Below are 16,605 nucleotides of genomic sequence, written 5' to 3'. Positions count from 1 at the left end.
TTAGATTATGGAACTCACACACAAAAAACCATTTTCATCTGTGACTGGTTGCTAACTCAATGCTTCTGTGGGAGGACAAGAGCTACGAGCTCCTATTCTTCCATTTTACTAATGTTACTCCTACAGCTTTCTTTGGACTACTGTTTGCATCGTATTTATTTTTCTTCTTTACTTTAAGCCTACATGTGCCTTTTTATTTAAAGTGAGATTCCTATAGATTGTATGTTTTTGGATCTTACTTTTTTATCCAATTTGATTGGTTCTGCTTTTTGATTGGAGTGTTTAGACCATTTATATTAAATGTGATTATTACTATGATTGGGGTTAAAATGTATCGTTCTGATATTTGCTTCATGTTTATCTAATCTCTTCTTTGTTGTCTTTTTCCTTTTTCTTTGCTTCTTTTGAATAAACTAGATTTTAAAATTATTATCTGTTATCTCCTTTTTTAGCTTATTTTTCTTTCTTGAAGGATAGTCTTAAACATTTCTGGTCTTCTGGTAATGAGTTCTCTGTCCTTTTGCACATCTGCAATGATTTATATTTTGCCCTCATTTCTAAAAGGTATTTTTACTGGACATAGAATTCTAGGTTGATATAGTACTTTTTGTTTTGTTTTCCTTTTTTTTGTTGTTTTTTTAGTACTTTGAAGATGTTGCTCCACTATATTCTGGTCTGCAATATTTCTGATTGCAAGTCTGTTATTCTTATTTTTGTTCTTCTGTAGTGTGTCTTATTTTTCTTTAGCTGCTTTCAAGATTTTGTTTTTAATCTGTTTTTCAACAATTGATTATGATGCTTATATGTGGCTTTCTTAATGTTCTTTTGGTTCACAATTTGTTGTTCATCTGGATCTATGGTTCTATAGTTTACATCAAATTTGAAAAATTATCAGTCATTATATTTTCAGAATTTTCTTCTGTCTCTCCATCTTTCTCTCTTTATGGGGAGTTCACTTGATGTCTCCAACAGAACTGATATTCTCTTAACTGTTTTGTTTTGTTTTTTTTTCTTTTGAGATAGAGTCTCACTCTGTAACCCAGGCTGGAGTGCAGTGGCACAATCTCAGCACACTGCAACCTCTGCCTCCAGGGCTCAAATGATTCTCCTGCCTTAGCCTCCCAAGTAGCAGGGATTACAGGCACACACCATCACACCTGGCTAATTTTTGTATTTTTAGTTAGATGGGATTTTACCACGTTGGCTGGGCTGGTCTTGAACTGACCTCAGTGATCCGCCCACCTTGGCCTCCCAAAGTGCTGGGATGACAGGCATGAGCCACTGAACCTGGCCCTGGTGACTGGTTCTTTTTTCTCTGTAATACATTTTGACTAGTTCTACTGTTAGGTCTTCACATTAGTAACCTTTCCTCTGCAAAATCTAATCTTGTTACTCCCATTCAGTGAAGTTTTAAACTCAGATAGTGTATTTCCCATCTCTAGAAGTCTGATTTGAATCTTTTCTATAGCTAACATTTTTTCTCTCTATCATGCTTGTACTTTCTTCCACCTTTGTAAACAAATGGAGTATATTTACAATAATTGTTTTGATGTCCTTGTCTACTAATTGTATCATGTGGTTCATGTCTGCATTTGTTTATATTGATTTACTTTCTCTTGGAGATGGTTCATATTTTCTTGTGTCTTTTTATGCGTGGTAATTTTTGTTCAGATGAAAGTCACAGTAATTTCACATCATTAGATACTATATTTACTCCCTTTCTGTTTTAAAATTTTTTGTATTTTTGTTAAATGTGTTAAGGTTTTGTTCTGAGATAAAGTTCAGTCACTTGCAATCAGTTTGATTCTTGCTTTTGAGCTTTGTTAGGGTGAATCTAGAGTGACCTTTATTCTAAGGCTAATTATTTACCATTACTAACGCAACACCTTTCTAAGGACACTACTTGATGTTTTGTATGTTAGGAGGCTTGTAGTCTCTGGGTGTTGGGAGAACAAACTATTTCTAGCTTTGTGTAAGCCGTAGGGATTATTCCACCTACTTCTCTCTGATGGTGTCTCCCTTGCCTTTGTAGTTTCTTCACTCTGTACTCAAGTAAAGACTTGAGGTTTCCCCTCTGAAGATCTCTGCAGCTCTCTTATACTTTCTCTGTACAACCCTCTCCTCTTCTCATACTTTTTCCTGAAAACTCTAACCACCCATCTGAATTTCAAAGTCTGTCTCCTCACCTCAGGGAAGGAACCACCAGGCTCTGATTGCATTCCTTCTTCCTGTTCTGCAGGCTGAAAAGGTTCTCAGTGCTGTGAGATGGGACACTCACTGGACTCACTTTCTTCATGTTCCTTATCCTAGATGCGATTGTCCTGTGCTAACTATTGTGCAGTGTTTAAAAACTGGTCCAGTTTTCTCAAGACAGAAAGGTAAGCTTGTTAGCCCATCATGGCTGTAATCAGAAGTACTCCCATATGTATGCTTCACATGAAATGCACTCATCCCTCCCAAAGGCAGTGACTTCAAAGTGTCACGCAATTAATGCATTTAGCTTGAACTTCACCATCTCTGGGTAGTGAACAGTTTTCTATATCATGTCTTGATATAGTTTCTAATGGTCTGACAACTTAGAATCTAAAATAAAAGCTTCACGTCTTTTTGGCTTGATGAAAATAGAGGCATAGGAAAAGAATTTGGCCTTAAGAAAACTAAAGAAGGATTAGACAAGATTCCATGGGAATATCCCAAGGAATTAATATAAAATTAATAATGGCCCAATAGTTATTATACAACTGTCCTAGTCATCCTTAGAAAACCCTATGAGTAAAATACTATTAACTTGGAGAAAAAAATGTATTTGTTCAGAACGTATTTTTTGTTAGCATAGGGGACTCTCCAAATTGGTGCTATATTCACATATGTTTCAACAAAAAAATAGAACTGTAATTTCCAAATTAGTCTTTCAATGGAGCTTGGTTCTTAAAGGACCATTATTTAATTCAAGTTGTTCCACTATGTAATTTATTGTAAATACCCTTCAAGTGTCCAAAGGGAGACCACTTTTGCTTTTTGAAGAATGTAAATTGGAAATGGCACACAGCAGGTTCATAATAATTATTGTTGACTAATGGCTTTCACCATCATTGGGTATAAATGGGTTTTATACCCTTGATTCTATGAATCACTTAAATGACCCAGAATCTGATCCCAAATATAAGTGCATTGAAATGGCTGGCTAATGAGTGAAGCAAGTCTTAAATATACAATTACTGTGGTTTCAGGATGAGTCACATGGGTGGAATTACAGAGAAATGCACGTTTTTTTCTGTTCATTTTACACCTGATCTGGAAAGTATAATGATGCCTTTAATTGTGCCATGAATTTCAAGCCAACACCTTTTCAAATCACTCACTCTTGCTTTCAAAGTAAATTATTTAGAACTTTAAAGAGAAATAAATCTTCAAACTCAGACAGGCTTAGTACTATGGATTGGGAGAGAGTTAAGATGCCATCTCTACACAATATGCCGTTCATGCTAATATAGCAAAGGTGGAAGATGTGAAGGGAACTTAAGAAAATCTGAAACCTTGTGAAACTAGTTAGAAGTAAAATTTATTGAATTTAAATTCCAGGTCCACATGTTTGTATAATATGATCACTGCTCACATTTATTTACTTAATATTGAAACTAAACTAACATTGCTAGGTTGCAGCTGTTTAGATTTTGATAAATGACAAACAGAATTTTCTTCTTACAAACAGTACAAGAGATCAGATCCATACTTTAGAGAAAAAAAAAAAGGAGATTGAGAGAGACTAACAGGAAGTGGGTTTGTTCACTTTGGAATTCTATTTATAAATAGACCAAATCAGATGGACCCTAAGCCAGAGGGTGGCCACATCTTGTTTCCATAAAGACGCACATTCTAATCACCTTTAGACAAGATTGTTTTGGCCTTTGTTTGGCTTTATGCATAGTAAAGTGCATCGGCTATTTATATTCCTGCCAGTAGGAAATGATGAGCCAGGTTTGTGGGGCTTTTTATTTTTAACAAAAATGTTAAAGCTATTTATCTCACCCTGATCCTGCTGTCAAAAAGCTATAACTACTGGAAAGACAGAGTGTCTGAGGAGACAACTGCCTCAGATTGTCAGTGAGCCAGTGACTGTGCTGCCTAAAAATATTTAAAAGTATTTTAATTCCTTTATTAAAAGCAGTTTATAAAAACACATAATTTTCAAGGAAGTGTGGGTGGAATAATACAGAATATAAAATGTGCTGACTTCCATGTTTGGGCTATTTAATTTTTGTTAAGAAAAACAATTACTTTTTCCATTTATCTAGGAGACAACAGACACTTATTTTTTTAAATACTTCAGGATTGTTCCTTCTCCTAGAAATACTTCTTTTCCATACTGCAACTTGCAGTTCAGAAGTAGCCTCCATTTTAAAATATGAGTCCATCTCCTGCCCTCAGAGCCTGAGGCTTGAAAGGTTAAATTACCTGCCGTAGTGCACCCATCTGAAACTGATAAATCAGAGTCTTCATCAGGATTTCTTAAACCTGAGAGTGAGCTTGGGTTGGCTCCCTCCAGGTAGTGAAAGTTATAAACTATACAACATGGGTGCAGCTGGTAGCCATATCTCCTGCCCTCTGTAGGAAAGTGAAGTCTTGTAAGAGAGATTCAAAGCCAGAATATTGTGACAGGATGAACCCATACTTTGTGTTGAGACCAACTGTGTTTTGAATGGTGTGTGATCAAATCACATTATGTCAAAATTTGGGATCTAATATTTTACAGTTATGGTGTATCAGGTTGCATATTTTCAAATCACTTCCACTTACTATTATTCAAACTATTGTGAGTCAGTCATACAAGCACAAATATGGAGCAGCTATAAAGGGCATTGTTTCTTTAGTTGATATTTATTGGCCAGTTATTAGTATGTGGGGTTTGCATGAACATCAAAGATGAGCACATAGAACAGTGTCTTCATTCAATGTACTTATAATCTAATGGGAGGACAAGTAAAAGAAAATTTTCACCCCAATCAAATATGCATATGTGGTTACAATTTTAGATGAATACATGGATTTATTATAAAGACCAAAGGATTATGACCTCTTCTCCTCCAGATACAATGGCATTATGAGTTCACAGTATAAAAGTCTCCCTTCCATTTCAAAAACATCAACAGTGTTATGTGGAGGTGACCTGCTGGATCCACTAATTGCAATGAGGCAGAGGCAACTGGGAAATTACAAGCAGAATTTTCACCAGATCTGTCTTATGGTAGACTCGCTGAGTCCATACATTCACTTGGCAGTTATTTCCCCTGTTCCCAAATTCATGATCAGGGTGGACATGCTTAGAAACTGAAAGAAGCCTCACATTTATTGCTTGATCTGTGAAGAATAGGAAAGACCAAGGTTTTTTCCTGGAAGCCCCTGAAAATGGCCCTCTTCCCAGCTAAGATTGCAAGTTGGAAAAAAAAAAAATACTGCATCCTTGGTGGAATGGCAGAGATTATTGCAATTTTCAAAGACTTAAATGATACTGGGCTGGCGATTCTCATTATACCCCCATTTAATTCACTAGTATTACTCCTACACAAAGCAGATGACAATGGATGATCACAAACTTAGTTCAGAGGTTGTACCAATCACAATTGCTGTGCCAGAAGTAGTACCTTTAACAGAACAGGTTAACATAGCCTCTGGTACACAGTATATGACTTGTAACCCAGTGAATGTTTGTATTTTAAAATCCATCAGGATGAAACAAAATTGTAAAATTGGAGATAAGGAAGTCTAGGGGAGAGGCATATAATCAGATCTACAAAAGTGGGTCCTAAAAAGATGAGACTCTTTGTATATCAAAATAATAATTACTGCAAAACACCTTTAGAAGAAGCCCAAAACAAATGTATGGAAAGAGCAAGTACAATTGGCTGATGGAAGGAATAGGTGTGGTAAAGAAACAGAAGTTATACATGGGCCCAAGAGCATGGACCTTCTTGTACCAAGCATAGTCTAGTTACTGTTGTTGAAGAATGTCCAATGTATTGGCAGCTGGGAGTAATTCATGCCTCAAGGAGACTCACACAGAATGTCTAATTTGCTGACATTGCCCCAGCTCAAGAGAACCATTTTATAGTGAAGGAGATAGGACAAAGGACACATGATCACATAATAATAATCCATTAATGATAATAGATGCATTCATTCATCTAAAAACTATAATGACATATGCATATTTGATTGGTGAGGTTGTTTTTACTTATCCCCTATTAGATTCTAAGTTCCTTGAATAAAGACACTGTCCTGTGTGTTTATCTTCGATGTTCATACAAAGGCTACATACTAATAATTGGTCAATTAATACTAGCTAAAGTGTCAAATTAGGGATAACACTCCATGAAACTGGAATGTTATATAAATACTAATGGCCATTATATGGAACTGTGTCTTCAACTGGGAGAATATAAAAGCCTGGAGCAGTGCTGTCCAATAGGATTTTCTGCAGTAATGGAAATATTCCTCTACGCTTTCTGATATGGTAACCACTAACCACATGTGTCTATACAACACTTGAAATGTGGCTAATATGACTGAGGAACTAAAATTTTAATTTAATTCAAAATTAAATATCCAAACACGACTAGTGGCTTCCATATTACGGCATAGGTCTAGAGCCTTTTTTTTTTCCTAGAGGGTCAATACTTCTACCATGAGCTGTAGTAATAATATCACTAAACATAAAAGTACAAATACTGGCTGGTCACCTCTCCCCGCCCACCATTTGGGTAATATGGGGTTGCTCATTCTGGTGAATCACACGCAAAAAAAGGAATGACCATACTGACATGGGTAATCGATTCTGATCATCAAGAGGAGGTGAATTTTACTGTTGCATAATGGGTCAGGGACTCCAGTTTGGGACCAAGGAGATTCACTGAGTCATCTCATTTACCTCCCATGCTCATTTTACTTATGAATAGGAAGTTAGATCAACAATAGACTGACACACATGGTAACCAGGGGTTCCTCAGCTAGCACATCTGTCAGTCTGAGTGACTGGTCTTATAAAGTGACCTTTGAGGCCAGTCATTCACACTGACAGATGTGCTGGCTGAGAAAGAAGAGAATCTGGACTGTGTGGTAGAGCCCGGAGATGATGATCTCAGTACACTATTTGGACCAACTGAAGTGGTAAGACCATTTGTCCCATCAACTGTCCTCTTGTAAGAGTTTTTTTTTGCACAGATTCTATGTCTAACCACTGTTTTGAAGAAGCTTGTATGGTACAAAGGAAACAATGTAATTGCCAATGAATTACTAGTAATGTTTAGTAAATAAAACTAAATTTAGTAAATAAAACATTACTAGTAATTCATTGGCAATTATATTGCCAATTGCACAGTGGTTACGTGGGCATGTTTACTCTACAAACATTTATTGAGCTATGTACTTTAGATATTTGAATTTTACAGCATGTATATTATAGTTCAATAAAAATATTTTAAAAATAAGAGAACTCCACACAAACTTGCCACTACCATATCTAGCAATGCATACACATCTGTCCTCATTCACTTTGTTTTCTTGAACTCACCCAGAACATTAACCAAGATAGATCACATTTGGGGTCACAAAACACACCCTAGAAAATTTAAAATAATAGAAGTTATAGAAAATATTGTTTCAGACCACAATGGAATGAAAGTAGAAATCAATAATAAAAAATCTGAGAAACCCCTAAATTAGTGGAGATGAAGCAACACACTTTGAATAGCATATGTGTCAAAGAAAAATCTCAAGAGAAATTTTAAAATATTTTAAACTGAGTGGAAATTAAAATATAACATCAAAATTCATGGGATGCATTGAAACTGCTTAGAGGGAAACCTACCATATTGAATGAATGTATTAGAGAAGAAAAAAGATTAAAAATTAATGATGTAAGCGTATATTTTAAGAAACTATAAAAAGGAGAGCAAATTATGTTCAACATAAGCAAGACAAAAGAAATAATGATAGAGCCAAAATAAATAAAATTCAAAATAAAAAGTCAATCGGGAATATCAATGAAGCCAGAGTTGATTCTTTGAAAAGATCAATAAAATTGATAAACCTCTAGCCACGCTAACTAAAAAAAAGAATAAAAGACATAAATTACTAATATAAGAAATGAAAGAAGGGTCATCACTATTGATTCCACAGACAATGAAATATAATAATATTATGATTAACTCAACTCTATTCCTACAAATTTAATAATCTAGATGAAATGGGTCAATTCCTTTAAGCACAATCTACAAAAACTGACACAGGAAGAAATAATGCAGATAGGATTATATCTATTAAAGAAACTGAATCAATAAGTAATAACTCTTCAACTTAGAAGGCACCCAGCTTAGATGGGTTCAGTAGTAAATTATACCAAATATTTAAGGAAGAAAATAAATGAATACTCTACAATTTCTCCCAAACTATAGAAGTAGAATAACTTTTTCTTACTTCATTCTAACATTACCCTGATACTAAAATCAGATAAAGACATTAAGAAAAGATAAACTACATGGCATGTATCTTATTAGACAAAAACATCCTCAACAATATATTAGTAAATCAGATTCAACAATGAATAAAATAATTATACACAATGTGCAAGTGGGGTTTATTTCAGGTGTGCAAGCCTGATTCAACATTCAAGAAACAATATAATTCATCACATCAATAGGCTAAAGAAAAAAATTCTATGATCATAATGCAGAAAAAAATTTGACAAAATTCAATACGCATTTATGATAACCAACAAAAAGAACAAAAAACTAGAAAGAGAGGGAACCGGTTTTTTTTTTTTTTTTTTTTTTTTTTTTTTTTTTTTTTTTTTTTTTTTTTTTAGACAGAGTTTTGCTCTTCTTGCCCAGGCTGGAGTGCAATGAAGCGATCTTGGCTTACTGCAACCTCCGCCCCCTGGGTTCAAGTGTCTCTCCTGCCTCAGCACCACCCAGTAGCTGAGATTACAGGCATGCACCACCACACTCGGCTAATTTTGTATTCTCAGTAGAGACAGGGTTTCTCCATGTTGGTCAGGCTGGTCTTGCACTCCCGACCTCAGATGATCCACCCCCTCAGCCTCCCAAAGTGTTGGGATTACAGGCATGAGCCACCACATTCGGCCCAGGAGGGAACCTTTTTTAACCTGATAAATACCACCTTTAAAAATCTTATACAATACAGAAACGTTAGATTTTTTTTTGCTAAGATCAGTTACACAGCAAGGAATCTACTCTTCCCACTCCTATTCAACACTGCATTGGAAGTGATAGCTAAGTAAAAAAGACATCAAAAGGAATAAAAATGATACAGGTTGGTAAGGAAGAAATAAAGTTGCCTTAGTTTGCACATGACGTAATTGTCTATGTAGAAATCCCAAATAATCAGTTAAAAAAAAACTCCTCAAATTAATAAATGATTATAATAATGTGGCAGGATACAAGGTTAATATGCAAAACTCAATTGCTTTTTTATATACCAGCAATTAACAATGAGAATTTGAAATAAAAACATATGATTTCATTTACATTAGCAACAAAAATATTAAATACTTAAGTGTTAATCTAACAAACTATATATGAGAAAACTACAAAACTCTGATGAAAGAAATCAAAGATTTAAATAAATGGAGAGATATTCCACGTTCATGGATAGGAAAACTCAATATTATCAAAATGTCAGTTTTTTTCCAAATTGAACTTAATCTGACAAGATATCAATCAGCATCTCAGCATGTTAGTTTGTGGATAGCATCAAATTGATTCTAAAGTTTATATGAAAAATCAGCCAGCCATGGTGGCTCACACCTGTAATCCCAGCACTTTGGGAAGCCAAGGTGGGCAGATCTCTTGAGCCCAGGAGTTCAAGACCAGTATGAACAACATAGTGAGACCCTATCTCTACAAGAAATACAAAATTTAGCTGGGCATGGTGGCACAAGCCTGTAGTCCCAGTTACTTGGGAGACCGAGATAGGAGGATCACTTGAGCCCTGAAGGCTGAGGTTGTAGTGAGTTAAGATCTGGTCACTGTACTCTAGCCTGGGCAACAATGAGACTCTATCTCAAAAGAAAAAAATAAATAAGGTGTATATGAAAACGCAAAAGACCCAGAATATACAACTGATTATTGAAAGAGTACAAAATCTGAAGACTGATGTTACCTGACTTCAAAACTTCCTATAAGGTGGCTCCCATTCCAGGATGGCCAAATAGGAACAGCTCCGGTCTGCAGCTCCCAGTGTGATCAATGCAGGAGGCGGGTGATTTCTGCATTTCCAACTGAGCCTCTGCTGGTGATACCCAGGCAAACAGGGTCTGCAGTGGGCCTCCAGCAAACTCCAACAGACCTGCAGGTGAGGGACCTGACTGTTAGAAGAAAAACTAACAAACAGAAAGGAATAGCATCAACATTAACATAAAGGACATCCACACCAAAACCCCATCTGTAGGTCACTATCATCAAAGACCAAAGGTAGATAAAACCACAAAGATGGGGAGAAACCAGAACAGAAAAGCTGAAAATTCTAAAAACCAGAGCACCTCTTCTCCTCCAAAGGATCACAGCTCCTCACCAGCAACGGAACTAAGCTGGACAGAGAATGACTTTGATGAACTGACAGAAGTGGGCTTCAGAAGGTCGATAATAACAGACTTCTCTGAGCTAAAGGAGGATGTTCAAACCCATTGTAAGGAAGCTAGAAACCTTGAAAAAAGATTAGACGAAAGTCTAACTAGAATAAACAGTGTAGAGAAGACCTTAAAAGACCTGATGGAGTTGAAAACCATGGCACAAGCACTACATGACACATGCACAAGCTTCAGTAGCCAATTCAATCAAGTGGGAGAAAGGGTATCAGTGATTGAAGATCAAATGAATGAAATTAAGTTAGAAAAGAAGTTTAGAGAGAAAAGAGTATAAAGAAATGAACAAAGCCTCCAAGAAATATGGGACTATGTGAAAAGACCAAATCTACGTTTGACTAGTGTACCTGAAAGTGATTGGGAGAATGGAAGCAAGCTGGAAAACACTCCACAGGATATAATCCAGGAGAACTTCCCCACCTAGGAAGATAGGACAACTTTCAAATTCAGGAAATACAGAGACCACTACTAAGATACTCCTTGAGAAGAGCAACCCCACGACACATAATCATCAGATTTACCAAGGTTGAAATGAAGGAAAAAATGTTAAGTGCAGCCAGAAAGAAAGGTCAGGTTGCCCACAAAGGGAAGCCCATCAGACCAACAGAAGATCTCTCTGCAGAAACCCTACAAGCCAGAAGAGAGTGGGGGCCAATATTCAACATTCTTAAACAAAAGAATTTTCAACCCAGAATTTCATATCCAGCCAAACTAAGCTTCATAACTGAAGAATTAATAAAATCCTTTACAGACAAGCAAATGCTGAGAGATTTTGTTACCACCAGGCCTGCCTTACAAGAGCTCCTGAAGGAAGTACTAAACATGGAAAGAAACAACTGGTACCAGTCACTGCAAAAACATACCAAATTGTAAAGACCATCAATGCTAGAAGGAAACTGCATCAACTAATGGGCAAAATAACCGGCTAACATCATAATGACAGGATCAAATTCACACACAACAATATTAACCTGAAATGTAAATGGGCCAAATGGCCCAATTAAAAGCCATAGATTGGAAAATTGGATAAAGAGTCAAGACCCATCAGTGTGCTATATTCAGAAGACCAGACTCATGTGCAGAGACACACATAGGCTCAAAATAAAGGGATGGAGGAAGACCTACCAATCAAATGGAAAGAAAAAAAAAAAAAAAACAAGCAGGGGTTGCAATCCTAGTCTCCGATACAACAGACTTTAAACCAACAAAGATCAAAAGAGACAAAGAAGGCCATTACATAATGGTAAAGGGATCAATTCCACAAGAAGACTATCCTAAATATATATGCACCCAATACAGGAGCATCCAGATTCATAAAGCAAGTCCTGAGAGACTTAAAAAGAGACTTAGACCCCTACGCAATAATAATGGGAGACTTTAACATGCCACTCTCAATATTAGACAGATCAACGAGACAGAATTTTAACAAGGATATCCAGGACTTGAACTCAACTCTTCACCAAGCAGACTTAATAGACATCTACAGAACTCTCCACCTCAAATCAACAGAATATGCATTCTTCTCAGCACCACGCTGCACTTATTCCAAAACTGACCACATAGTTGGAAGTAAAGCACTCCTCAGCAAATGTACAAGAACAGAAATCACAACAAACTATGTCTTAGACCACAGTACACCCAAATTAGAACTCAGGATTAAGAAACTCACTCAAAATTGCACAACTACATGGAAACTGAACAACCTGCTCCTGAATGACTACTGGGTAAATAACGAAATGAAGGCAGAAATAAAGATGTTCTTTAAACCAATAAGAAAAAAGACACAATGTACTAGAATCTCTGGGACACATTTAAAGCAGTGTGTAGAGGAAAATTTATGGCACTAAATGCCCACAAGAGAAAGCAGGAAAGATCTAAAATTTACACCCTAACATCACAATTAAAAGAACTAGGGAAGCAAGAGCAAACACATTCAAAAGCTAGCAGAAGTCAAGAAATAACTAAGATTAGAGCAGAACTGAAGGAGATAGAGACACACACAAAAAAAAACCTTCAAAAAATCAATGAATCCAGGAGCTGGTTTTTTGAAAAGATCAACAAAATAGATAGACTGCTAGCAAGACAAATAAAGAAGGAAAGAGAGAAGAATGAAATAGACGCAATGAAAAATGATAAAGGGGATATCACGACCAATCCCACAGAAAAACAAACTACCATCAGAGAATACTATAAACACCTCTACATAAATAAACTAGAAAATCTAGAAGAAATGGATAAATTCCTGGACACATACACCCTCCCAAGACTAAACCAGGAAGATGTTGAATTCCTGAACAGACTAATAACAGGCTCTGAAATTGAGGAAATAATTAATAGCCTACAAACCAAAAAAAGTACAGGACCAGACAGACTCACAGCTGAATTCTACCAGAGGTACAAAGAGGAGATGGTACCATTCCTTCTGAAACTATTCCAATCAAAAGAAAAAGAGGGAATCCTCCCCAACTCATTTTACGAGGCCAGCATCGTCCTGATACAAAAACCTGGCAGAGACACAACAAAAAAAGAGAATTTTAGATGAATATCCCTGATGAACATTGATGTGAAAATCCTGAATAAAACACTGGCAAACCAAATTCAGCAGCACATCAAAAACCTTATCCACCTGATCAAGTGGGCTTCATCCCTGGGATGCAAGGCCTGTTTAACATACGCAAATCAATAAATGTAATCCATCACATAAACAGAACCAAAGACAAAAATCACATGATTATCTCAATAGATGCAGAAAAGGCCTTTGACAAAATTCAACAGTCTTCATGCTAAAAACTTTCCATAAACCAGGTATTGATGCAATGTACCTCAAAATAATAAGAGCTATTTATGACAAACCTACAGCCAATATCATACTGAATGGGCAAAAACTGGAAACATTCCCTTTGAAAACTGGCACAAGACAAGGATGCCCTCTCTCACCACTCCTATTCAACATAGTCTTGGAAGTTCTGGCCAGGGCAATCAGGCAAGAGAAAGAAATAAAGAGTATTAAATTAGGAAAAGAGGAAGTCAAATTGTCCCTGTTTGCAGATGACATGATTGTATATTTAGAAAACCCCATCATCTCAGTCTAAAATATCCTTAAGCTGATAAGCAACTTCAGCAAAATCTCAGGATACAAAATCAATGTGCGAAAATCACAAGCATTCCTATACACCAAGAACAGACAAACAGAGAGCCAAATCATGAATGAACTTCCATTCACAATTGCTTCAAAGATAATAAAATACCTAGGATTCCAACTTACAAGGAATGTGAAGGACCTCTTCAAGGAGAACTACCAACCACTGCTCAATGAAATAAAACAGGACACAAACAAATGGAAAAACATTCCATGCTCATAGATAGGAAGAATCAATATCATGAAAATGACCATACTGCCCAAGGCAATTTATAGATTCAATGCCATACCCATCAAACTACCAGTGACTTTCTTCACAGAATTGGAAAAATCTACTTTAAATTTCATATGGAAACAAAAAAGAGCCTGCATTGCCAAGACAATCCTAAGCTGAAAGAACAAAGCTGAAGGCATCATGCTACCTGACTCCAAACTATACTACAAGGCTACAGTAACCAAAACAATGTGGTAGTGGTACCAAAACAGAGATCTAGACCAAAAGAACAGAACAGAGTCCTCAGAAATAATACCACACATCTACAGCCATTTGATCTTTGACAAACCTGACAAAAATAAGAAATAGGGAAAAGATTGCCTATTTAATATATGGTGCTGGGAAAACTGGCTAGCCATATATAGAAAGCTGAAACTGGATCACTTCCTTACACTGTATACAAAAATTAATTCGAGATGGATTAAAGACATAAATGTTAGACCTAAAACCATAAAAACCCTAGAAGAAAACCTAGGCAATACCATTCAGACCATGGGCATGGGCAAGGACTTCATGACTTAAATACCAAAAACAATGGCAACAAACGCTGAAATTGACAAATGGGATCTAATTAAACTAAAGAGCTTCTGCACAGCAAAATAAACTGCCATCAGAGTGAATAAGCAAGCTACAGAATGGGAGAAAATTTTTGCAATCTACCCATCTGACAAAGGGCTAATATCCAGAATCTACAAAGAACTTAAACAAATTTACAAGAAAAAAATCAACCCCACCAAAAAGTGGGCAAAGGATATGAACAGACACTTTTCAAAAGAAGACATTTATGCAGCCAACAGACACATGAGAAAATACTCATCATCACTGGATGATGCAAATCAAAACCACAATGAGATACTATCTCATACCAGTTAGAATGGCAATCATTAAAAAGTCAGGAAACAACCGGTGCTGGAGATGGTGTGGAGAAATAGGAACGCTTTCACACTGTTGGTAGGAGTGTAAACTAGTTCAACCATTGTGGAAGACGGTATGACAATTCCTCAACGATCTAGAACTAGAAATACCATTTGACCCAGTGATCCCATTACTGGGTATGTACCCAAAGGATTATAAATCATGCTACTATAAAGACACATGCACATATATGTTTATTGTGGCACTATTCACAATAGCAAAGACTTAGAACCAACCAAAATGTCCATAAATGATAGACTGGATTAAGAAAATGTGGCATATATGCACCATGGAATACTATGCAGCCATAAAAAAGGATGAGTTCATGTCCTTTGTAGGGACATGGATGAAGCTGGAAACCATCATTCTGAGTAAACTATCACAAGGACAGAAAACCAAACAGCACATGTTCTCACTCATAGGTGGGAATTGAGCAGTGAGAACACTTGGACACAGGGCAGGGAACATCACACACTGGGGCCTGTCATGGGGTTGGGGGATGGGGGAGGGATGGCATGAAGAGAAATACCTAATGTTAATGATGAATTAATGGGTGCAGCAAACCAACATGACACATGTATACATATGTAACAAAACCTGCATGTTGTGCACATGTACCCTAGAACTTATATTTAAAAAAAGGTTAAGAAAAAAACTTACTATAAAACTACAGTTATCAAGATAGTGTGGTATTGGCAGAACCATAGACAATATATCAATGAAACAGAACAGTAACCCAGAAATGAACTCACACAAAGTCAAGTGATTCTTGAAAAAGAGCAAAGGCAATTCAAGGGATAAATAATACAAAACAACTGGACATCCACATAAAAAATTAATCTAGACAGAAAACTTACATATTTCACAAATATTAACTCAAAAGGGATTATAGGCCTAACTGTAACAAGCAAAACTATAAAACTCTTAGAAATAACTGTAGAAAACCCAGGTTCGCTGGGTTTGATGATGGCTTTTAAGTAACAAGACCAAAAGCACAATCCAGAAAAAAAAAATTTGATAAGTTGGACTTCATCAAAATTCATACCTTCTGCTCTGTGAAAAAACAGAGAAACTGCAAAAGACAGTGTTGATGAAACTGCACTGCGAAAGACAGTGTTGATGAAATAATGAAAAGTCAAGTTACAAAATGGGAGAAAACCTTTGCAAAATACAGATCTGATAAAAGGCTTGTTTTCAAATTATACAAAGTCTTGAACTCAATAATAAGAAAACAACCTGATTAAAAAATGGACCAAAGACTTAACAGACACCAAAGAAGATAAAAAGATGGCAAATAAGTATATGAAAAAATACTCAGCATCATATATCATTAGAGACTTGGGAATTAAAACAATGAGAAACCACCGCGAACCTATTAGTGTTGTTAAATCTAAAACATTGACAACAACCATGGCTGGCAAGGGTGTAGAGCAACAGAAACTCTCATTCATTGCTGATGGTAGTGCATAATGGGATAGCCATTTTGGAAGACATTTTGGCATTTTCTCACAAAACTAATGCGCTCTTACCTTATGATCCAGTATTTATGCTCCCTGTTATTTACTCAAATGAATTGAGGAATTACATCTCCACAAAACCCACATAGAAGTGTTTAAAACA

This window comes from Chlorocebus sabaeus, chromosome 4 (assembly GCF_047675955.1).
Source record: "Chlorocebus sabaeus isolate Y175 chromosome 4, mChlSab1.0.hap1, whole genome shotgun sequence".
NCBI lineage: Eukaryota > Metazoa > Chordata > Mammalia > Primates > Cercopithecidae > Chlorocebus > Chlorocebus sabaeus.
This window is presented reverse-complemented; position numbering follows the sequence as displayed.